We start from the raw sequence: 25,103 nt of genomic DNA, 5'->3' as shown, positions 1-25,103 counted from the left end.
CCACTAGATGTCAGAGGAGAGCTCATTCAGACTCTGCTTACATATTGTTGCTTGAACCCAGATTACCAACTGATTCAGATGGCTCTGAATCTGTGACCTGTCCTCTTCATTATTTACCGCTTTCACAATTTTTGGGTCATCTGCAAATTTAATCAGTGATGATTTTATGTTTACTTCCAGATCACGGATAAAAAATGTTAAATAGTGTATGGCCAAGAACAAACCCTGTGGCACCATACTAAATATATGGAGATATACCTATCTCATAGAACTAGAAGGGATGCTGAAAGGTCATTGAGTCCAGCCCCCTGCCTTCACTAGCAGGGCCAAGTACTGATTTTGTCCCAGATCCCTAAGTGGCCCCCTCAAGGATTGAGCTTACAACCCTAGGTTTAGCAGGCCAATGCTCAAACCACTGAGCTATCCCTCTCCCCCTAAAAAACACTAAATACTAAAAACACACCTGTTCAATGATGATTCCCTGTTTACAATTACATTTTGAGACTTATCAGTTAGCCAATTTTTAATCCATTCAATGTGGGCCATGTTAATTTTATATTGTTCTAGTAATGTAATCAAAATGTCATGCGGTAACAAATCAAATCAGTTTGACAGGATCTATTTTCCATAAACCCATGTTGATGGACATTAATTTTATTACCCTCCTCTAATTCTTTGTTAATCAAGTCTTTTATCAACCACTTCATTATCTTGCTGGGATCAATGTCAGACTGACTGGCCTATAAATTACCCGCTCATCTCATTTGCTCTTTTTAAACACTGGCACTACATTCGCTTTCATCCAGTCTTCTGGAACTTCCCTGGTGTTCCAAGACTTATTGAAAAAAAAAACCAACATTAATGGTCCAGTGATCTCCTCACCCAGCTCTTTTAAAACTCTTGGATACAAGTAATCAGTACGTGCTGATTTAAAAATGTCTGGCTTTAGTGGCTGCTGTTTTATATCCCCTTGAGATACAAGTAGAATGTAAAGAGTGTGATCATATGATATGACTACATCATCTCCCCCCTCCCCAATATAAAACAGAAATATTTATTAAAACACTTCTACCTTTTCTGCATCATTATTGAATATTATACCATTTGCATTCAGTAATGGACCAATACCATTGTCAAGATTCTTTCTGCTCCTAATATACTTAATAACGCCTTTAGTGAGGTGTCAAATATAAAGGGAAGGGTAACAACCTTTATATATGCAGTAATATAAAATCCCTCTTGGCCAGAGGTACAGAATCACTTACCTGTAAGGGGTTAATCAGTCCAATTAACCTAGTTGGCACCTGACCAGAAGGACCAATGGGGAAAGAAGATACTTTCAAATCGGGGGGGGGGGAGGGGAGAGGCTTTGTTTGTGCTCTTTGTTGTGCTCTCTCGGGACAGAGAGAGGGACCAGACAGGAAAAAAAAAAAAAACACCTCTCCTAAAACCCTACCTGAAATAAGCATCTAAGATTACAAAAATTGTAAGTAAAGCAAGGAAATGCATTAGATTATCTTTTGTTTTAGCTTGTGAATTTTCCCTATGCGAAGAAGGAGGTTTATTCATGGTTTTTGTAACTTTAAAGTTTTGCCTAGAGGGGAATCCTCTGTATTTTAAATCCTATTACCCTGTAAAATTACTTTCCATCCTGATTTTACAGAGGTGCTTCTTTTACTTTTTTCTTTATAATAAAGTTCTGCTTTTAAGAACCTGATTGGTTTTTAGTGTCCTAAAAACCCAAGGGTGTGGTCTGTCCTCACCTTGGTTACCTATTTGGTTGGTATATTATTCACAAGCCTCCCCAGGGAAGGGGGTGAAGGGGCTTGGGTGGATATTCTGGGGAAACATGAACTCCAAGTGGTCCTTTTCCTGAATCTCTGTCTAACTCACTTGGTGGTAGCAGCAATACTGTCCAAGGACAAGGAAGAATGTGTGCCCTGGGGAAGTTTTTAACCTAAGCTGGTAGAAATAAGCTTAGGGGTCTTTCATGCGGGTCCCCATATCTGTACCCCAGAGTTCAGAGTGAGGAGGGAACCCTGACAAGAGGTAAGTGCCAGAGCAGCATTAGCCTTGCTCAGTCTTTGTGTAACACAATGGAAAATTCTGTGTTGGTGCCCCATCGAGAGGATAACAACCTACTTCTTCTACTTGTTTAATGAAAGTGTCCTGAGATGCTGGAGGTCTAGGGTTCAAATCCTGTGGATGAATCCAAGTAGGGAGTTATTATACTCTAATTCCTTGAGTTTAAGCATTCTGGCTATATGCACCTTTTCCCCACCCTAGTACAGTACCATAGGGTTAGACACAACAAATTTAAAATAGAGGGTTATGCTTGTCCCTGGTCCAGAAGAGTCTGTGCTAAAGTTATGAAGTGGGTTTTTATTGTTCCCCTTTCACAAACCTCTCAAAAACAAATGCACAAGTGGGTGTGACCTTTAATTTCCCCCGTAACAGCACAGAGACCTTCCCCAAAGTCTTTAACCCAGTGGCACCTATTTAGTATTAGCCCTTGTCCACGTCAAGCTTCTTTAACACGCCTGGAGGGTCCTTAAACAACAGTTCTGACACTACTGATAGAACCTTTCCGACAGCTCATTAGGCAAATGGCAGAGAATTCATGAGCTTTTCCAAACATGCCTAGAGACTCTTATTCAGCAGAGTTTAACGCAGCTCTAGCTAGCAGATCTAATTAAAATGTAAAGTAATTCTAAGCACACAACCTTTGCTAAATCAAATGCACCAACTGATTAAAAAAATGTTTCAATTGTAGTAATAGTTTACAAAGAGAGAACATTATGGTTGCACTTAATGAAAATGAGCAACGGTTTTATATTACATAGTATCTGAAAACCCCGTGGTAAAAAGGCCATTTTAAACAAGTGACAGTGTATGAAAGAGGCTCCTTGTTGTGATTAAGAGATTATTGAGACTTATTTCAACACAAACTGCCATACTGTCTGTTGGATAGACAAATGGAATTCCTAATGAGGTACACATTATATCCATCAGATGATATTATTGTGATTAATGGTTTTTCAATGAATACTAGAAGAATGGTAATGATTTGGTTACTTCATTGGTAAGTGATTCCGAAACCTGGATATACAAATTGAGGCCATCAAAGGCCAACAGCTCTCTCATTAATAGCAAAAAACTTCCTGAAATGATTCTAATGATATCCCCCACCAGCGTATATTTGTATCTGATGGAGGTAGACTGCAATTTTAATAAATGTTAACATGTATGGCGATAGCTGCTTTGCAAACATTCAGTGCCCTGTAGAGGTTGGACAAAAGGCAAAGAGAATGCTAAGGTCCATGAAAGGGGAATTCTGAACTATGCAGGAGTTAGGACATGATTCACATCAGTGACAAGCCCATACCTTGATTACGGTGTTTGCTTTTGGTCATCAAAAATCAGAGACAGAGAGAACTAAAAGGTCTAAGAAGGGCAGTGCAAATAGCTGGATGAGGCTTAACTATGACATAGTGAAATATTATGAATATTGGGAGTATTTGCCTGGAAGGAAAAAAAAATAAGATATGTACAATTACAGGGACATACAGATACAAAAATCTGAGAGGATTCTCTTCAAGTTTTGAATATAAAGCATCCAGCTTGCATGATTAACATTAACTCAGCATAGACCTGAATCTGTCTCATATACTGACAGCATCACTGAGGAAATATAAGCACAAGTACAGCCTCTTCTTGCAAAACTGTGAATAACGTTAAAGCAAAAACCTACTAACTTTCACTGCTGTCTCCACACCCCCCCCCCCACACACACACACTTATTATAGTGTTAAAAAAACACAAACACTTATTTTGGAACTTCTCTTAATTTGCTTCTTGCATGTGATAAACACAAGTATTTTTCTGTTGTTGGCTTTATTTATTTTCCCCGCACAGAATCCCCTGACAAGGCTCTGGTGCCGTCAAGCAAGTGGTGGGATTTAGTCACTTTCTGCACCTGTGATTCTCTCTTGAGCACTCAATCAATTAGGGTCTCATCAGCTCACAACTACGAGGATGCAGAGGGTGACCACGGATGCATCATCTTAGTGCCTGTGGCAGCATTTATTAGCAGATAATATGGAGAATGTTTTGCCTTATCACCCTAGTAGTGGAATCAGTGGGATTAGATCATTAGCCCAGGTCTCCTTTGCAATGTTACCTAGACAAACTTTTCCTGTCTTACATGTACATGGTAACGACCACCACATAAAGCACATTTTCTTTCCAAGGGCATGTGATACAGTAGCCTCCGGATAAGGGACTGCTCTTACATTGCTGATGCCCAGTGGTACATGGCAGAGCCAATTGTTAGATCCCCCTGGCTGTTGCCTTGCATCCAGGGAACCGGTTGGCAACAGTTTAAGTATGATGTAAGGGTCAACTGTGAAGTTTAGTCCCTTTGGAGATAAAGAAGGGCTGGACACCTTCTCTCTACTAGGGAGTGGTAGCTTGACACACACTAGCTCCAGTTCCAGAGAGAATGTAAGCACATGCTTTCCATCCCTATTTAGCAAAGCATTTAAGCATATACTTAACTTTCATGTGGGTGGCTTCCCTGGGCTTTCCATACTTCCATGGGCCTTAAGCAATCTTAAATGCTTTCCTGAATAGGGGTGTCTCCTTGATTCAGGGCCTCTGGAAGAGCAATGAAGGGAAGCTTGCCCTTCTACAATCCTTATTCTGTGGACACACAGTGGGAATCAGTCTCTGAAGAGGTTGATCCAATACCTTTCCTCACACTAAATCCACACGACAAAATGTTTGCACATGGACTTGTAATGGCATGCTAAAACAGTGCCCTCTTCTGGACCTTCCAGGCCCCCCAGCATGACCACAGGTCACCCCGGGGGAAGAAGTCTCGGTCTCCAGCGTCCACTGAGGTGGACTCCGACCAATCAGTAATTGTCCCTTCAATCCCATCCCTTTTGGGGTGGGTGATTGGAGGGGCTTAGCCACAACGTATTCTAAAATAAAAAATAAATAAACTAAAACCAATTCAATACTGGGCCGCCCTCATCTTCCTGCAGGGTGTCCCTGCCCTTTCCTTCCGCCTTGGCTCCCAAACAGTGTCTTGCTCACTCCTTGCTCGCTCCTTAGGGTCCTCCCATTGGCCCAGCTCTCCTTAACTCTGTAGAAGAAACTCCCTTAAGGCAGAGCTCCAGCCTCCTTCCTGGCCACTCAGTCCTGAACTGAGCCAGACGCTCTCCTTTTATTCCCCCTTCAGGCTTGGCCTTGGGTGCAGATATAGCAGGTGGGGGTAGTTGGGCTCATATGCCCTTAACCCTTCTCTATTGGTGCAGGGCCTCTCTGCCCCACCACAAAGAGATACTGAATTTCAGTGAATTATAGAAATGAGGTTGGGTGTATGAGGAGGGCTGGCAGGGGACGGTTGAAAGAGGTTAGGAATGGGCAAGAGTGGAAATATACAAGTCTCAGAAAACAGGCAATTCTATTCACTATGCAGAACAGAAGCAAAGTTATAGGGTGAAATCTGGTCGGCTTCAAAGTCAGTGGCAAAGCTCCCATTGACCTCAATGCAGCCACATTGTCAGCCACAGAATCAAGAGGGACATTTCTGCAGTGGTAACATAAAAAGCAAGCTGTCCTAGATGGTGCGGATAAAAGAAAGGCTCTTGTTCTTGTAATCACACAACAGGTCTAAAAAGCAGAGAAATGAACTTTCCATGAATTGCCTTTCCATGGAGCCAAAGACACTGGCAATATGGGCTAGGCAAGATCCTGGAAAGAGAGAGATTCATACATTTCAAGATGAGATGGTAGCACTGTGATCATCTAGTTTGACATCCCGCATAACACAGGCTGTAAAATTACACCCAGTGATCGCACTGAGTTCGAGTAGCTTCTGCCTGAACTAGAGCATCCCTTTTCGAAAGAAATCCAATCTTTATTTAAAGACGCCAAGGAATGGAGGATCCACCACATTCCCTGGTGTTCTGTTCCAGTGATTAACTGCCCTTGCTGTTACAAATTTGCACCATATGTCCAGTTTCAATTCAACTAGCATGACAGAGACTGGCCTATGATGTATATTACCCAGCCTTTTAACAGTAAACGAAATACAAGCTGGGGATGTTTTTCCCTCTTATTTGTGGCAAATCCATATAGCTTTTTTTGATGCTTGTATGCAACTTCCCTTCTAAATTCTCTCTTCTGTGAAAATGAAACCTGCTGATCAAATACTCTAGGCAGATTGAATCCACAGACGCAGCATGCTTCATTTACCTATTGATGTTCTGATTCCTTTCTCCTCTATGATGCATTTTTTCCCTGAGCAAAAAGTAGTTTTTACTGACATCCTCACTCCTGTTCTCCAGTGTCCTCCGACAAGAGCCCATGTGCAAAAGCAAGGTTTCAAATGCCACTTCTGAAAACACTTGCCACTGGGTATTTAATCATTCCTTCTTTTGCAACCTTGGAAGCGAGTGACTCATCAGTATCTCTTTTCAGTGCTGGATTCAAGAGTGTTCTTGAGATCAGAGTTTTTCCTCTTTTAAAAAAAAAAAAAAAAAAAAAAAGTTCCAGAAACAACAAAATCCAGGGTGCAAGATAAGAGAAGGCTTAGAAGACTCCTTCAGTGTAGGTGTTTGGGGAAGGGAACCAAACGGGACATCTCTGCATGTGCAATACACAAAGTTGAGACCCCACGAACAAATACTACTTTATTTAAAGCTCACCTTAAGTTTTCTGAAGGTTGCTTTGGCAAGGGCTCAACTTTTATGCAGGTTGCGATCTCCTCCCATCTAATTTTTGCACATACTGGGAAAACCATAATGTGAATTTTGCGGAAGTGATATCTGTGACCCCTGCACTATTTTTTCATAGTACAATTAGGAGTGAAATGAACTAGGTTCCATGAAGATAAGTTGAGGAGACAGGATTGGTGAGGAAAGGAAAGATGACTTGCACAATAAGTTTCATTACCAAACACACTTTAGACATTTTTCTCCCCTCTATATGCACTGCTATAGAGCTATGTTTTACATTGCTCAGGGTGACAGGGACAAAGGAATGACGGAAGAGTCCAGTGGTGATCCAGCGAATATAGTGTACTTGGATTTTCAGAAAGCCCTCGACATGGTCCCTACCATAGGCTCTTAAGCAAAGTAGGCAGTCATGGGGTAAGAGGGATGGTCCTCTTACGGATCAGGAAAAGGTTAAAAGATAGAAAAAGACTAGGAACAAATGGTCAGTTTCCACAATGGAGAACGGTAAATAGTGGGATCTGTACTAAGACCAGTGCTGTTCAACATATTCATAACGTTCATTCATAAAGTCTGGAAAAAAGGGTAAACAGTGAGGTGGCAAAGTTGGCCATGGATACAAAATTACTAAAGATAGTTGAGTCCAAAGCTGCGTAAGAGTTCCAAAGGGATCTCACAAAACTGGGTGACTGGGCAACAAAAGGACGGATGAAATTCAGTGTTGATAAATGCAAAGTAATGCACATTGGAAAACAATCCCATCTATACATCCAAAATGATGGAGTCTGTATTAGCTGTTACCATTCAAGAAAGATCTTGGAGTCATCATAGATTGAGCAGATGTTTTCAGAGAACTATGTGCGGATGGAGTCTAAAATCTAACAAAGTTAAGAACTAGAAGGAAAGGGATAGATAAAACAGAAAACATCCTAATGCCACTATATAAATGCATGGTACACACACACCTTGAATACTGCATGCAGATCTGGTTGCCCCATCTCAAAAAAAGATATATTCGAAATGGAAAAAGTACAGAGAAGGACAACAAAAATGATTAGGATATGAAACAGCTTCCATAAGAGGAGAGATTAAAAAATGGAGACTGTTCAGCTTAGAAAAGGGGGGGATGCAATAGAAGTCTATAAAATCATGAACAATGTGGAGAAAATGAATAGGGAAGCGTTATTCACTCCTTCACATATCACAAGAACCAGGGGTCACCTGATGAAATTAATAAGCAAGGTTAAAAACCAAATGCAAAGAAGTACTTCTTCACACAAACACACAGTCAACCTGTGGAACTCATTGCCAGGGGATGTTGTGAAGGCCAAAAGTATAACTGGGTTCAAAAAAGAACTGGATAAATTCACGGAGGATAGGTCCATCAATGGCGATTAGCCAATGTGGTCAGGGATGCAACCCCATGCTCTGGGTGTCCCTAAGCCTCTGACTGCCAGAAGCTGGGACTGAACAACTGGGGATGGATCACTCGATAATTGCCCTGTTCTGTTCATTCCCTCTGAAGCATCTGACACTGACCGCTGTCAGAAGGAGGATACTAGGCTAGGGGACCATTGGTGTGACCCAGCATGGCCATTCTTATGTTCTTACAAGTCAGGAGACCCCATCAGAAAAAGACAGCATGGTCAAGCGGATAGGGCACTTGACTCAGACTCTGGAGACCTGGGTATTAGTCCTGGCTCTGCCACTGATCTGCTGAGCGACCTTGAGAAAGTCATTTTAATGTTCTGTGCCTTCTTTACCCCTCTGACATCTTGTCCATTTAGACTGTAAATTCTTTGAAGCCGGGTCTGTCTTTATGCTTTCATACAGAGCCTTGCCCAGTGGACCCCCCCACACACATGAGCTGAGGCCCCTAGATGTTCCTGCGCACAGATAGCACTGTATTTGCATGTTCCTACGATGCACTAGTGGGGATTATTGGCTAGATCTTGGGGGGTGGGGAGAGGAAACCTGATCCTTTTTATTCAATCCACATTCAGCGAAAACGCCCCATGACTGCGACTGGCTTTGGTAGGAGCTGTGCCTGTGTAAGGAGAGAGTAATACCACACGGGTTTAGGATTTGGTTCACAGCACTGAAAGAAATGACTCAGCAGTGAGGAGAAGCAGGGAACCCTTTCACATTGGGGGGGGGGGGGGAAATGTCCAACCACAGAGATGAGCCAGACCCAGAAGGTGGCTGCCAGGAAGCATGCTGAGGCCCTGCAGATACCAGCCTGCCCCTCCCCCTCCCCCTGCTGGTTTTGGCCATTATGCCTTGTGAAACTGCTCCACGTGTAACCCAGGGCCAATGCAGTGGAGAGGCAGCGTCTCAAGGACTAACGGCACAAAAGGGAAGGTGTTCCCCTTAATTAGCAGCTCTAAAAGCGACAGGCTTGTGAAGTTTTAAATGATCATTAGAGATTAATTGATTAATAGAATATTTGACTTGAAGCTGTTAAATACATTGACGTGGTTTAAGCATTTTGGACTCGATTCTGGGCCCCACTCTGCTCTCTTCGCTCTGCTCATGTAGCACCAAGCAACCTCCCCGCAGAGGACTGTAGGGATACCCCCTGCTAGCTTCTATGCTTCCCTCCTTTCGGCATGGAGGTGAGGAAGGGGGAGTGGCTGGAACCAGTAATCCCCTGATGGCACAGGGTCAGAGGCTGGAGGTAGGGCAGAGAATCCAGTACGCTGGACATAGTGGAGAACCTGGCTCTTTGTGTGGCAATTGCATAACAACAGACCCTTCTTCCTTCTCTGCCTTTCATTTATTTTAAAAAAATCCTCAACACCATTTATTCTGCCCTCTGTACATAATCAGCAAGTTTCATAAAGAACAAGATCCCCACAAGGCCTCATAAAAGTTATTCTAGTTGTTATAGCTCTACTTCAAAGGGCAGAAAAAGCCATTTTACAATAACCTTGTTGTCATGGAGTGCTTACAGCCAGGGCATTCTGCGGGGATAATCCATAATAAAAAAGGACCCGATGGAATTATCTGTCCAATACGTGCAGAAAAACAAAGCAGAAAATAAAGTGCTGGATGTTTATCTGCAGATTGAGCTATTGACATCCACGGTGTAAAAATAAAGGCAGAGAGAGGAAGAAAGAAAAAAGACAGCATAATTAGACTGCGATATTGAAAGTGTCTGTTGCAGAGCTTTTACTTGTACCATTTCCTATTGTTTAGCTGCATCTCACACGAGCACTGCTTGGTATGCGTACGACACAAGTGTGCTGCAGACAGATCTTTTGAATTTGATTGTAGGTTATAATTGTGTGTGCAATTCTGGTGTTTAAAAAAAAAAAATGTGTATGAAGTGATGGGGCCCAAATAAAAACCTAGTGTTTAAACACTCCCAAATCTTCTCAATGTTATACCCCATGTGACAGAAAAAGGGCTCGGGAATCATTTTATTTAGATTTGGGGATTTATTGCAAAGTCCAGACCTCAAGGGCACCTGTCCAAACCCGAGAAGTACATTTAAAAACCCAAGCCCGTAAGAGATACAAAGTCAAAGTCAACCAAAGCAGTGGCCCTTCTTCCTCGCATCATTTGACCACTTGTCACTTGACCCTTGACCCATTCAGCCCCATCACATTGCACTCCTAGAATAGGGTGACCAGATGTCCCAATTTTATAGGGACAGTCCCGATTGTTGGGTCTTTTTTCTTATATAGGCTCCTATTACCTCCCACCGCCGATCCCGATATTTCACATTTGCTGTCTGGTCACCCTATCCTAGAACTAATTGGTTCTGGGAGTTAGGAAATGGGCACTATCTCAACTCATTTGTATATGCTGCCTTCTTGGGGTGTATTACACTGCCAATATAACTGATAGCCCCTACTGCTTTGTGCTGAATAAATTCAATCAGCCACAATATGGCTTCCCCCTGAAAGGGTGACCTGTGGCGTAGCATCTCTCTACACACTCTTCTCCTCCTTGCACATTCATATAGGTTTCACCTGTAATTACATCAACTATAGTAGAATCAGGCCAATTCTGCTCATGTGCACACCTCATATTTTTCTTCAGGCTTTGGAGGCATGTTATGTGAATAGCCAGAAGACTATGTGTTCCAGCAATTCCCAGTCCTTAAAAGTCCACCCTAGCTGGCATAATTTAGAAGCCAGGGCCAAATTCACCCCTTCCTCTCCACCCAGCTCAGCCAAACTAGCACAGGCTACGCAATTTAGTACTGATAACATCACATGACTACTTCTGGAAAGATCTATAACGAAAAAAGTAAAGTTAGTGAGACCGGGAGAACCAGAACCCTAATGGAGTCTTACACAGTCCTTGACTCCAAGTGGATTTTCACTTCATTTGTTGGCTTTACATAGCCCAACGTTTTACCTTGAAAACTGCAGCTCATGAGACACATTGTACAGTATATTAAAACGAAGGAATGAGATTGTTTTCTATTTTTGAAGATTAAAACAATTGCACAATTGAGCATGTTGCCTCTCTCCATTAGTTTGGTATTCATTCAAAATTAATTCGTGTTTTATTGTAGGAGCAATTAACTTTCTGCTAAATTCAAAGTATGAACCATTTTTGATTGAATTTTCAACTTACTTCTAATTAAGTGATGAATAATCACTACTTTTCACTTACCACCGTTCATTCAAGACCTTACAGTGCTTGTATAAAAGAGCCAAGAGGTCGCCAGGATATTTCTCACCCACCACCCCTCCTCTCTTTCTGGGCAGTCTGGTGCATGACGGACATTTTTTTCCTAATGGCCATTCATTCTGGTTCCTCTTCCCTAGATATGTTATGAAGTTATGTTAAAATACAAAAACATTTGTCGTCTGATCCAAAGCTGATTGAAGTCAGTTGGGAGTCTTTCCCCGGACTTCAATGGGCTTTGGATAGCCCTATCTAAAATAGCAGAAATATCACTTCTAATTTTATGCTTAAACAATGAGAAGACTTTTAAAGTTATAGTATATGACCTTTGCTTTTAATTTCCTTTACCTTGTGTTAAGACAACAATAGAGAGTCTAGACTTCCATTTATTGAAGAGCATCTCAGAGAGTTTTTAGCTTCCATTTTTTCCACAGACCTTTTGCTGTTTGTATTATATATTATATTCTGATTCCACCTAAGCCAAAATCCAACTTTCAGATATTTAGACAAGTTTAGAGGCTTGATTCTGATCTTCCATATGCCCATTTCACACCAATATAAGTGCACTGATTCCACTACTGTTACACGGGTGTAAATAAGGGAAAACTGGACTGGCTCCAGTAGACTCAGACACCAGTGTAACTGCTTTAGTGGAGTTATTCCTCATTCACACTAACACGAAAGGAGGATTTTCCTAGAAAAAAAGACTTCCTATCATCCCCCATCTCATTTAATGGAAGAAGAGAGTCCATTGTGTTAACACAAAGCAGTGGATTTGGGCACCAGCGTTAGCGTTTTCCAATGTCACAGTTACAATATCAACTGCTGTAAGTTTCATAAATACTCAAGAAAAAACTAGAGTTGCTGCATTCTTTAGTTAATCGTCCTTTTAGCTGTTCTAACTGTGTCCACCCGAGTTTGAGAGTAACTGGGAAATTCTCATATTAATACAAGTCAAGTTGGAATGGCATTTCAGATACTGGGAAGTTTTGCCTTGATACTAGTTCTTAGGTCAGATAAGGAAATCCACCAATCTTTCATTCTTCACATTTGTATTTTTCAGGGCTGTGATTTTCAAAGGGGCCTGAGGGAGTTAAGAACCCAAATTCAATATAAGCAAGATGCTGAACTCCTATGGAAATCCCATCTTGAATCCACATCACAACAAATACTGCTTAACAACTCACAGGGGGCCCCCTCATCCAATGCCCACTGGAGTCAGGGGAAAGACTCCCATTACCCTAAGTGCTAGTTGAATCAGCCTCATGTTGTGCAATTCAGACTGGAGCAAGAATTCAATGACTATGTAAGTTAAATCAGATACGAAATCAAAAGGGATACATCACAGCTGGGTATAATTGAGGGAGAGCCCCCTATGGTTCAAGAGCATAGTCGACAATCAACCAGTGACAAAAATAAAATAGAAAAAGCTACATAAATAATAAATGAAATTACAGAATAGATTGACTAATTCAAAGGGCTTTTTCAATATAATTTTTGAAAATGTTCAAGATGCCTTCATTAAAAAGAGAAACATCTGTTCACCTGTTTGAAATCTAAAGGGTTTTATCATAAGTAAGGATAATGAAGGCCTCATAAATTCACCAGGCAACTTGCTGAGTAATGGCAAATATGTTGATGAAAGAGTAACTGTCTGAGGATCTCTCTCTCTCTCCCTCCCCCCCCTCTGTCACACACACACACACACACACACACACACACACACACACCAACACTTTTATCAACATATTTGCCATTACTCAGCAAGTTGCCTGGTGAATTTATGAAACCTTCATTATCCTTACCTATATAGGTGTATACATATACACACGCCACATGTCAAACTGCTTCAAAGTTATTTATTCATTCGTTTGCTTAAAAATGATTATTACGTCAAACAAAAGGGTGCCCATCCCAAGCCACTGATACTGGTAAATGTCTCACCAGTTAGCCCAGGTCACAATCCCTCAGCAACAGCACGAAGATAAATACTGATTTATCAAACCTCACAAAACAGAGTTCCACTCCCACCACCACCCAGCCTCATCCATCACACATTTCCTTACAGATCACAGGAGAAAAGATTCAACTTGTAGCATGCCCTGAAAACTAACAAATTCAGGTTATTACACACCTGCGAGAAGTGATTGGCAAAAGGTATGGGCCCTAATGGAGAACACCTTGCCAACAGTCCCCTCTCAGTTATACCAATGGGCTCCATTGACCGTAGCCACAACTCTGGCAATCACTTCATCAGCTGATCTGACAACATCTGAACTGGCATCAGCTATATTGACCGTGGTTTATTTCTAGGTCGTTATAGGTCAACCATCTTCACTACCTCAAGCGTCTGTGACACTCATCCTCCTACAATCAAACAAACCTGAATCCTATATCTGATTCAGCTGTATCTCTTTAGTCATCAACAATCTGGAATGGGAAGTGGGCTGATTCACTAAAACATCCTCATTCAAGAAGAGAGAACAGACTCTAAACCAGGGGTCTTATGGACCACATCTCATAACAGTTTTTCCTTAAGGAACCACCTCCCCTCCCATTTCCAAATTAACTGGGCCATTCACCAAGATTCAGAGACCCTGTGACAACTACAACAATTGCTTATATGGTAGCTTTGGTCTTTGAGAGCCCTTCCTCCTTTTATTTAGCACAGCTACTAGTGGAGACAACTAGAGGATATTCTCATTGTTTACAAATGGCCCTAGGTTTTTCTTTGCAAAGAAGAGACTGGACATCAGCAGAAGCAGCTGAAAGCAAGTAGGTGGAATAAATATCCCAGCTTTCTGTAGTCCCCCTGCTAATTTGGGAACCAGTGCTGTAAATTTTGTTCGTGTTAATTTTCCTTCATATTCTTGATGGTTTTATAGTCCAAGTTTGTGCAACACAAATTAGAGAGCGCACAGGCATATGTTAGACAATGAATGTGACACATCATGTTTTACTAGTTGCTCAGAAACTGGTGATTATATTTAGATATATTTTCAGTAAAATAGAAACTTAACATTATACATTGTTAAACTGTCTCTTGATTTCTGTAAGAGTTGCTTAAAACCGCAAAAGGATTATAGACAAGGCTTATCTTCAGTATTTTCTAGATTTTTCTCTTGACAAAATAAGCAACTAGTGTCTTTTTGGAATAGAATGAAACCTCCCTACAACCAAAAAAGTATATTAATATAAATGTAAATATAGATAGACTAAAACCATGCCTTCTGCAGTTTTATTGACTTCTATTCCAATATGCACAATGCTTCCTCAGATCATTGTGATATACCTGGTTGATCAAAAGAGATTTTTGTGTTAAAAACTTGCTGAGTTATGTATTTTTGTCTTACACCAGATCTGTAGAAGGCTTGACATGTAAATTTATCAACAGCTTTTGGTGATATATATTTTGCAACACCAGCTTCAACGGATATTTTTCTGGATCAATACAAACTAACTCATGAAGCAGATAACACTTTCTGTCACAAGGTGCTTATCAATTAATTACACGAGCAAGATTCAAATTATGCTGCCCTTCATGCAACAGATTAAACAGTGCTATGTGCTAAATATTCAGTGTTCTTCAAATGAACTTGGTCTTAGATCTGGCTGCATCTCATATAGGTGAACTGAAGATTTAGGGCTCTTTCCACCTTTGAGGTATAGCTCTGTCTTGGGAGCAGAGAAAAGGTGCAGAACCTGGAAGCTTTGACCTTGAAACAAGTACAGCAACCCCTGGGCTTTAGGGCATAGAAAGGGAGTGCAGCTGCTGTGCGATCCTTGAAGAAGCTACAGCAGTAGTTCCTCTCTGCTCCCCTCCTAACATCTGGGCACTTTCACCCTGCCCTATCCCTGCCCCTTCCAGCCCTTTTGAAGATGCTCTTAACCACAATAGCAGTAGCTTCACACAGCCCTTAATTGTCTTGAATCCAAGTGCAGCCATCATGTCTGGTCAATATGTGGAGGAAATAATGGGTGGGTAGGGGACTCGCTGTTCCCTCATCCAGGTAGGGTCCGAGTATAAAGGTCACCACAAACCAGGCTGTGGGAGCAGCCAGCATATTAGTAAATTTTAAACTAGCTTCTCTCCCAACGCGCACTCCTCTGTGAGAGTGTCTTGATGCTCCTGTCTATTGGGGATATCCCCAATGAATCCTGGGCCAGAGAGTCTCAGATGTCCATCAGGATGGCTCTACGCCAGTTTACACCAGCTAAGGATTTGGCCCCTGAAGTCTTAAACCCGCATCTCTCAAACTGTGGTAGGCAAAAAGGACTAGCTGGAGTGAGGGGGCAAGACAGATGTATACAGAAAGATGGGAAGCTCTGGTTAAAGGGGGGAGCTGGGTGCAAAGGGGCAATCGGGGTTCCTGAAGGGGGACAGCTTTCAAAAGTTTGAGAAATGCTGTCTTAAACCACGCATCCGATGGTAATTGTGATGTCACAGAACAATGCATTCTGGGGTGTGTTCAGGGAGCCAGGCATGATGCTTCTACAAACCAAAAAAATAAATATTAAAAGGTTGGTTAAAATGCATCTCTGAGCTGGCTAGAGGGGGCATTCAACAGGTAAATCTGCACTTAGAATATTTCTATAGATTGAAAACTGGTTTTCTAGAAAATACACATTTCTCTAATATACACAGGATATTGAGAAGATGGAAAAGGTCCAGAAAAGGCAACAAAAATGATGAATGGGCAGAACAGGTTATTTTATACACAGCCTGGAAAAAGTGATATTGTACTTGTAAAAAAAGTAAGGGTGATTGTGACGCTGAATTTCAATATGATGAAGGGGAAGCTGAAGGCAGATATAATGTAGAGACTATAAGCTCCTTCATCCACCACTGAAATTCACTGCCTTTGGGAGTTCTGTACCAATGACAGCTGCTAGGTTCTTTTGTTTGCTGTTTTTCAAGGAGAGAAAACATAGTATCCAGGTGGAGGGATAACTTCAGGCAGATAGAATGCAATTGCCAAAATTGGATAATGGCCAGAAGACTGAAGCTAAGGTTTTCTTCTTTCAAAAATAGTACTGGACCAGTAATGAGTGGGACTTCGGTTTTATGCCTAATGAAAGAGATGCTGTCTTATGTGGAACAGTGCCCATAAATATGTGCAAAGACATTGGTTCAGGTCTAAGACAGCTCCTCCCAAAGTAACTGCACCATCTATTGCCCTACGTGGGTTTCCCCAGAGTTCTCCCATTCAAATAGGGGACAACCCTGCTTAGCTAATAGGATCTTACAAGACTACAGACCAGTAAACAAACAAAACAAACGCAAATGTGATCTTTGGTATTTCTTGAAGACAAAAACAAAATAATTTAGGGGGGGGGGAAACCAACATTGAGAAAAACTTGAGTTCAAGAAGACTGTTCATGAAAAACAAAAGGAAATAAATATGATTCATAAGCTTTTATGTCACTGCCAGAATGAAATAGAATAGCATATCTAATGTGCCAGTATTCTTTTGCCTCACAGCAGGTTTGAAGTAGTAATTTAGATGGTCCACGATTGAAAAGATCAATCAACATCCAGGTGGATTTGGATTTCCAATTAGCTGCTGTAAAAAGTACAACATTTTATTGGGATATTAAAATGGCAAGGCAGGGCCAATCTTGCACATCAGCCACTTAATTTATTTTATTTGGACCCAATCTTTCTCTCATTTTCACCAGCGTAACTCTTGATTTACATCAGAGAAAAAATCAGGTCCCTTAATTTCTCTTTTTGTCTTTGGAGTGAGGTACCAATCCATTTCATGAGCTGAGGTTTCACCATTCTTTATGAGATAGCAATACACAGAAGGAGCATCTCAAATTCTAATAGCGATCGGTGATTCTGCTTATCAGTGATGAGGGCCTGTGTTTTTTGAGCAGAAGGAATATCCCTCTTTCTAGTGCCACAATGGAATTCCACATGGTCATAATATGTTACATAGAGAAAATTGAGGTCCTAAGTAAGGGCCAGAGTCAGGAAGACATCCTTATTCTCTGCTTAAGTGTTTTCCTAATGCCTGTGGGAATTCAACACATGCTTAAAGTTCAGCATATGATTAAGTCTATCCCAATTCAGGAAAGCACCTAAGTATGTAAAGTGCTTCCCTGAATCAAGGCCTAACAATTTATGTTACAATATTAATAAGCCAATAGGCATAGGATATGTGGCTCAAGGCAAAATAACCTAACCATTTAACTCCAACTTTTCACTACTCAAAAAAGTATTGTTCTATCTATTTTTATGGAAGCTTTGGAATTCTCACCAAACAAAGCTTGATCTTGCTAAATAACCAGCATAGAGCCACCTGGAGATATTCAGGTAAGTATCCAAGCTTTGGGGATAATACTACAATCCAAGAGATGTTCAAGCCTTTAGAAATTTATCACATCAGTATGAGATCGATATTGCCGGACTCTTGTGCAGATGCTCGAGAAGAGGGACCACAAGTAACATTCTCTCTCTGTGTACCACCAATACAGAGGTCATAACTACAGTCCTTGTGTTTACTTGGGCTCTCCCTGTCTCCAGAGCTCTGACAAACTGTTAACAATGCTATACTTCCTGAGCCTTCCCATGGCAGGGATTTGGAGTAGGGTGCATCATTCCCAGTTCAGATCTGGGCTACAATGGTCAGCCCGATACTATACAAACCCCATACATTGATTTACATTACACTTACCGTTGATTGACATTACATTTAATGAGATCTAGTGAAAATTGGAAATGTTCACTTGTAACACAGACCTGCTCAGTTACAGAGGGTGCTACTTTTAATAGCATGATAATTAAAAATACAGATTGTATTAAATAAAAAAAACCACACACACCCCAATAACTATTGGCTAGATAGTTACAGAATTTGAAAGAAAATTCACATATCCAAATTATTAAATCAGGGGTTCTCAAACTGGGGGTCAGGACCCCTCAGGGGGTCACGAGGTTATTACATGGGGGATCATGAGCTGTCAGCCTCCACCCCAAACTCCGCTTTGTCGCCAGCATTTATAATGGTGTTAAATATAAATTAAAAATACTCTTTAAAATATAAGAGGGGGCGTCACATTCAGAGGCTTGCTATGTGAAAGGGGTCACCTCACCAGTACAAAAGTTTGAGAACCACTGTGTTAAATGAAAGCCTCAGGCAATGTATATCCATCTACTTTAAGACTAAAGAAATTGTTACCCACCAGAAATTTACTACAACTTGATTAAAGCATACACAAGGAATAGAGATGGTTCAGATGAATGGTGGCAGAAATGTGTACTGCATCAATACAATACTGTATTCTGGGAATGTCAACCTGTTGGTGAATATGGACCATTTCAGACAAATAGAGGAGGATAGCAACAAAAACTACCCTTTGACTTGTATCTTTGCATACCACTGATTTTAAAGAAACAGACTATGGCTCAATCCTGCAAAGTCTTATAAGAGTAATTTTACTCACAAGAATTCCTGCTGAGTTCAGACTAGTCACATGAGTTAAGCTATATATGCATGTCCCCCGCTCCCCTGCCAAGATTGGAGCGTATGTTTTTAAACTGGTGTCAATAATTGGACATATGGCTGCGATTCAGCAGTCCACTCCTGTTCAGCTGAGCACTCACGTACTTTTCTAAGTGCCTTAAACTTTAATAGCACCTAGGCTGATGATTAATGTTAAGCAAATGCTTAAGTGCTTTGCTGCATTGGGGCCTATGATTTCTATTATGGATAATCTGTCTGAGTTCTTATATGCTATGCATTACCATAGTATTTAAGCCCTTTTACAACGGTTGCTGCCCTCTCTTCCTAGTTTCTCCTGAATAGTTTTTTTAGTATTACTTTTATTGCACAAATATTGAACAAAAAAATCTCCTTTAATATCTACTTATGGTATAAAGTGTATTTTGTATCCCTCTCGCCCTAAGCATGAAATTGACATTTTTAAGTTGTCTCCTGTCAGATTACTGTATATTAGAACTAAATGAAAAATAACTGCCAGAGCCCGTGTTATCCAAAACAACTATTTCTCAAACACTGTGTAATTTAATTTCCACAAATACTCTTTATTTCTAAAGTTAAAAAAAAAAAAAAAGTTTCTGTAGCAATGATCCATATTTCCCTGTTCCATTTTTTATATATACACACACACACAACATCAAAATGGCTTTTTATTCTTTTTTAAAATGATATTATGAGCATAGAAAGTGTTCCAGCATTTGAATTATGTTATAATTCAGGCACGGTAAAATCAATGGCACTTGGCCTTTGGCCTCATTCCTAATACCACACTAGGTATAAGTTATTACATTATAATTCACATCCTGTCATGTTTTATGAGTTAAGAAAGAGAGGCTTGAGCTAGTTTAATAGTTGCAGGTTTTGGAAAGGTGACATCGCATGTTTCTGAACAGTTGGACACTAGAACCACCGCTGTTGATGGGTATGTCTCTACTTTGAGCCAGAGGTATAAACTTCTAGCTCAAGGAGACATCCTTGACTTGCACTGATCGAGCCAGCCCGCTAAAAATAGAACATAGCTGTGGTGGCAGGAGAAGTGGAAGAGGTTAGCTACCTTGAGTTAGCTCCCATCTAAGATGCTAGGTACGTACTCTGAGAGGCTAACCCTTCTTGCCACTCATGCTGCTACGGCTACTCTATTTTTAGCTCACTAGTTCAATCAGAGCTAACACAGGTATGTCTCCTCAAGCTGGAATTTACACCTCCAGCTTGGAGCATCGAGGTACCCTTTGTAAGAGATAAGGGGTACAATGGAGAGAAATAAAATGCAGAGACAAGATCCAGTGGGAGAGTGCTACACAAACAGAAACACTCCATCACTGCATGAAGAGAGATGTTGCTGAACATGTGACTAAACAATAAATCAAGCAAAGTAAGCTGGTTTGGGAGAAGGGAATTTATTTATTTAACAGAGAGGAACTGGGGACTAGCATGGAAAAAAGTTAACTTCGTATTGTGTATGAGCACAACCCTGGGCAAAAATGGAACAAAACTTTGAAAAGAAACATTTGAGAAAGTGAAGATTAAAGCTTTAAATACTAAACCTTACCATTTCAGGGAACTATTCCAGATTATTACCCAGAATGCTACAAAGCCATTGGGTACTCGCTGATTGTGCATTCATCCAATGAGCCATAGGTAAAACGTACATTAGACATTTGGAAAAAGTGTTGGATTGCATAAGGTGTTTTGGAAGTGATGTTTCAGGGACCAGTGAAACATAGGGATGGCATACATAGATGTGAGAAGTCAATAGGGTACATATGGAATATGTAGAGAAGTCTTAGGAGACAGAACTGAGGGACAGTGATTACAAAGTCTAGAGAAAAGACTGAAGATTCCAGAGGTCAACCTAATGATTCTCTGTTGATGGGGACAACAAGTACTGCTATCAGGGCCTCATCTGATGCGCACTGTAGTGAGAAGAGGTCTTTCCAGTGATTCCAATGGACATTGGATCACAGCCTCTGTGAGCATTTTGGAGAAAGGAGAGAGATGGATGTGTGATGGGTTCGGTAACAGAGACCCCCTTGGGACTGTCACCTAATGTGCTGAAACTACCGCTGAGCCTTTTTTCCCCGTCAGCATGGGACTCCAGAACCCTGTCTTGTTGAGCCAGACATGCAAGCCTGCTGCAACACAGACCCAGGGTCTGAACTATGTCCCCAAAGCTGCAGACTTTAACCAAAACTGCTCAGCAGGTTTCCTATCTCCAGCACCCAGACACCCAGCTCCCAGTGGGATCCAAACCCCAAATAAATCTGTTTTACTCTGTATAAAGCGTATACAGGGTAAACTCAAATTGCCCGCCCTCTATAACACGGATAGAGAGATATACACAGCTGTTTGCTCCCCCAGGTGTTAATCACTTACTCTGGGTTAATTAATAAACAAAAGTGATTTTATTAAGTATAAAAAGTAGGATTTAAGTGGTTTCAAGAAATAACAGACAGAACAAAGTATGAAAGGGGTAGCCGTGTTAGACAGAACAAAGTAAATTACCAAGCAAAATAAAACAAAACATTCCAGTCTAAGCCTAATACATTTAAGAAACTGAATACAGGTAACTCTCACCCTCAGAGATATTCCAATAAGCTTCTTTTACAGACTTGAGTCACTCTTAGTCTGGGCCCAATCCTTTCCCCTGGTACAGTTCTTGTTAGTTCCAGCTCAGGTGGTAACTAAGGGATTTCTCATGACCGCAGCCCCCTTTGTTCTGTTCCACCCCCTTTTATGGCTTTGGCACAAGGCAGGAATCCTTTGTCTCTCTCTGGGTTCCCACCCATCCTTCTAAATGGAAAAAGACCAGGTTTAAGATGGATTCCAGTACCAGGTGACATGGTCACGTCACTGTAAGACCTCATTCTTCATTATCCACAGGCTGGCCCCCAGGTCCACAAGGCGGCTTGGAGGTAAATAAACCATCTACAGCCAATTGTCCTAGTCAATGAGTGCCATCAAGATTCTAAACCACCATTAATGGCCCACACTTTGCATAATTACAATAGGACCTCAGAGTTAACTTCATATTTCTAGTTTTAGATACAAGAGTGATACATACATACATACAAATAGGATGAACCTTTTGCATAAAGCATATTCCATTTACATTATATTCACACTCCTAAGCATATTTCCATAAACATATGGAGTGCAACATCACAGGATGTTTGGCCTGAGAGGCCAAGGCAGATATTATAGTCTCAATTATTTATTATGTGCATCTTATTCACAAATCACAGATCTGTAATTGTTGTCTGAACAGCTCTATTAGAAGAGAGTTAACAGAGGAGAAATAATACGAAAAAAAAATCTCTTTACATTTTAATTCTAAATTCCTACAACGTTTTGAGATTAGTCGGAAAGGACACCCTTAATTTAAAATGCACACCTCTCTCTGAAATTACTTTCTCTATTTAATTAAATGTAGGCAACAACCAATTGTTTATTTATTGTAAAATACCTTGATGTTTTATGCAGAGGCTTGATGATGAAGATATTTAAGTTGTCAGGCAATCTTTTATCATTACAAGGATCAGTCTGATGCTGAAAGGGGTTCCAGACCTGTTGACTAAATTGGGCCCTTTATGGGGTAGGATACCGAAAGAGTCCTGAGTTGAAATTTGGACGTTGAATAAACTAGATCTCAAGATATCTGGGGGCTTGCTCTTGCTGTTAAATGCCGCTCCTTCATCACCTTTGCTCTGTGTGCGCTGCCAGCCACTTCTGCTGAGACACCTACATGAGGGCGCCGAAAGGGGGTTGGAGGAAAGGAGAAAAAGAAGGGCCACATTCTCATCCCTCCACCATTTGCACTGGCCAGTGGAGCTGGTAGCAAGCTGCAGCCAGAGAAGGCTGAGAGCAGTGTAAACAGCCTCTGGGGACCCGGGAGCCCAAGCAAAATGAATGCCTTCTGGTTTGTTGCAGCTCGGCACCATCTCTTACAATGGGCTGTGGCACCTACAAAGCATAGCTGAGCCCATGACGATCTTGGATTGAATATCAAATAACTACTATATTGGTTCTTTCACTTTGGTGCCTTAATCTGGAGTCATTGCCTCTCTCCCTGCTTCCCCACTCCCCTCCCCCGAACAGACATGAGATATCCTCCAGCCCTTCCGCTCTATTTCCATTGCTTGAACAGATGAATTTCTGCTCACAGATTGAATTTGTAGATGATGCTATAATACAATACCTTATTTTATTTACAGTCTAAGTTATTTGCCAGTTAACATGCTGGATTTGTTGGCAGATGCTCTTTTTTGTCAATACATAGTAATTGACAACACCAACAAAGATGATCAATTTCTACTGTACCTAGAAGAGCATGTCAATTCCTTTAAACTTCCTGCAGAGGTAATTGTTTCCTTTTTTATTTCCATTCATGGCTGCTGTATTCTGTTTAGCAAATCACAGGCACTGCCTGACCTTTAATAGTTTAAATTTCATTTCTGTATACTGTATTGTAATTTTGACACCAAGAGACAATAAACACATTTATTCAGCTAGCCACAAAAATAATTCTTGGGTTTAAGACCCCAGTTAAATCAGAACTGCTGGATTCTCTTTTCTTGTTACTGCCTTTACAGAACTAAAGAATACTTCCTCTTTTTTTTTTTGAACCATTATCCCCTGCAATTTGTTTATTCCTTTCTACATACATGCCTGAAACCCCTGTAATATCAATGGAATTGTGGTTTCTCTCAGGAGAAAAGAATGACATCATTCTTCCCTAGTTACTTTAGCTACTTTTCTTACTGTCAATAATTCCTCAGCATTGCTTGATTTCTCTATTATCAGTCATTTCTTAATTTTTTTAAGCTGAATACTTCACTCGTGTCATAAGCAAAAGCAGGCCCATTTTAAAGGGAAGGTAGCTCAATGTTTGTGTAAAAAGTTGATCTGTTTCTTCTTTTGCCTTCAAAGCCAGTGAAACTTCATGATTTTGATTAGCGTAGCTATTTACCACATCATATCTCAAAACTACTCCCACTAAGTCTAGCTACATCATCTCTCCACTTACCTACTTCTATCTTTCCTTCTTTTTCCACTCTCTCAGTCCCATCTCCTTTTTCTCTACTACTACTTCTACTTAACTATCGTGTACCCACTTACATAACCCAGCAAAGGATGATAAATGCAGCGGACGGTGTGGTCCATAAACATCTTTGACTCTTGTGTTAGTGTCTGTTAACATCATGGACAGATGAAAATTGTCATGTATTCAAGAAAAAGGCAAGTCTAGATTACAAGCAATAGAAATCAACTCTTATGACTGCATCTGGATTCCCTAAATGCTTAAGATATCAAAATAAAACCTCTTTCAGTAGAAATTATCAATTACACACAGCGTTCATGCAAAGCAAAGGGCTCTGGTTCTCTGATCCATATTGCTGTGGCATTTGGGGAACACCCTGCAGTTTCCACCCTGAGTCCTTTGGTCTCCACTAAGTACCCCCATTCAAAGCCCACTGAAGTCAGAGGGAGTCTTGCAAATGCCTTTAATGGGCTTTGGATCAGGCCCATATTTCCTGAATGGGGTTGTGGTCCCTTGTTTTAAAGGGATGCGATTCCAAGGCGAAGGCAGCACAACGTGGATCTCAGAGAACAGTCCCCAAGAGCTTACAAGTTACACTGTCCACTATCCCCTTATGCTTCGTCAGAGCCAACCAAGTATAAATCACCTCTGCTTGGCTGATCATTGAAATACACTTTGTCTTAACGGTGAATAAAAAAAAAAAATAGACTCCAGCTGACTCTTTTATCTATGGTGCCTCTGCAGTGCTAGCAGGTAAAAAGGAGCCAAAACTTATTTTTGACACAAGATAAGCAGCTATGTATAGGTCTTCACTACAAACTAGGGTTGCCAACTCTCTGGGATTGGCCTGGAGTCTCCCGGAATCAGCATCGATCTCCCGGGGACGACTGGAAGCAATCCAGGAGATGTTACTAGGATGTTTTAAGAAAGTGACCTTATGTCATGTTGGGGGGGGGGGGGGGGAAATTCTCCCAGAATAGCTTCAGTCCGAGTTGGCAACCCTACTACGAGCTAGGGGTGTAATTGCCAGATTGCAGAGATGTACTCCTATTAGCTAGATGAGCTAGCGCATTTAAAATAACATTGTAGCCACGAGAGGCACAAAAGGTGAGTGGAGGCATGGACTAGCCATCCTGAGTACAAACACCTGGATCCAGCTGGGGCAGCCGCTCC

The sequence above is a fragment of the Emys orbicularis genome, chromosome 9, assembly GCF_028017835.1.
Source record: "Emys orbicularis isolate rEmyOrb1 chromosome 9, rEmyOrb1.hap1, whole genome shotgun sequence".
Taxonomy (NCBI): Eukaryota; Metazoa; Chordata; order Testudines; family Emydidae; genus Emys; species Emys orbicularis.
The sequence above is the reverse complement of the archived record's forward strand: the minus strand, read 5'-3'. Positions refer to the sequence as shown.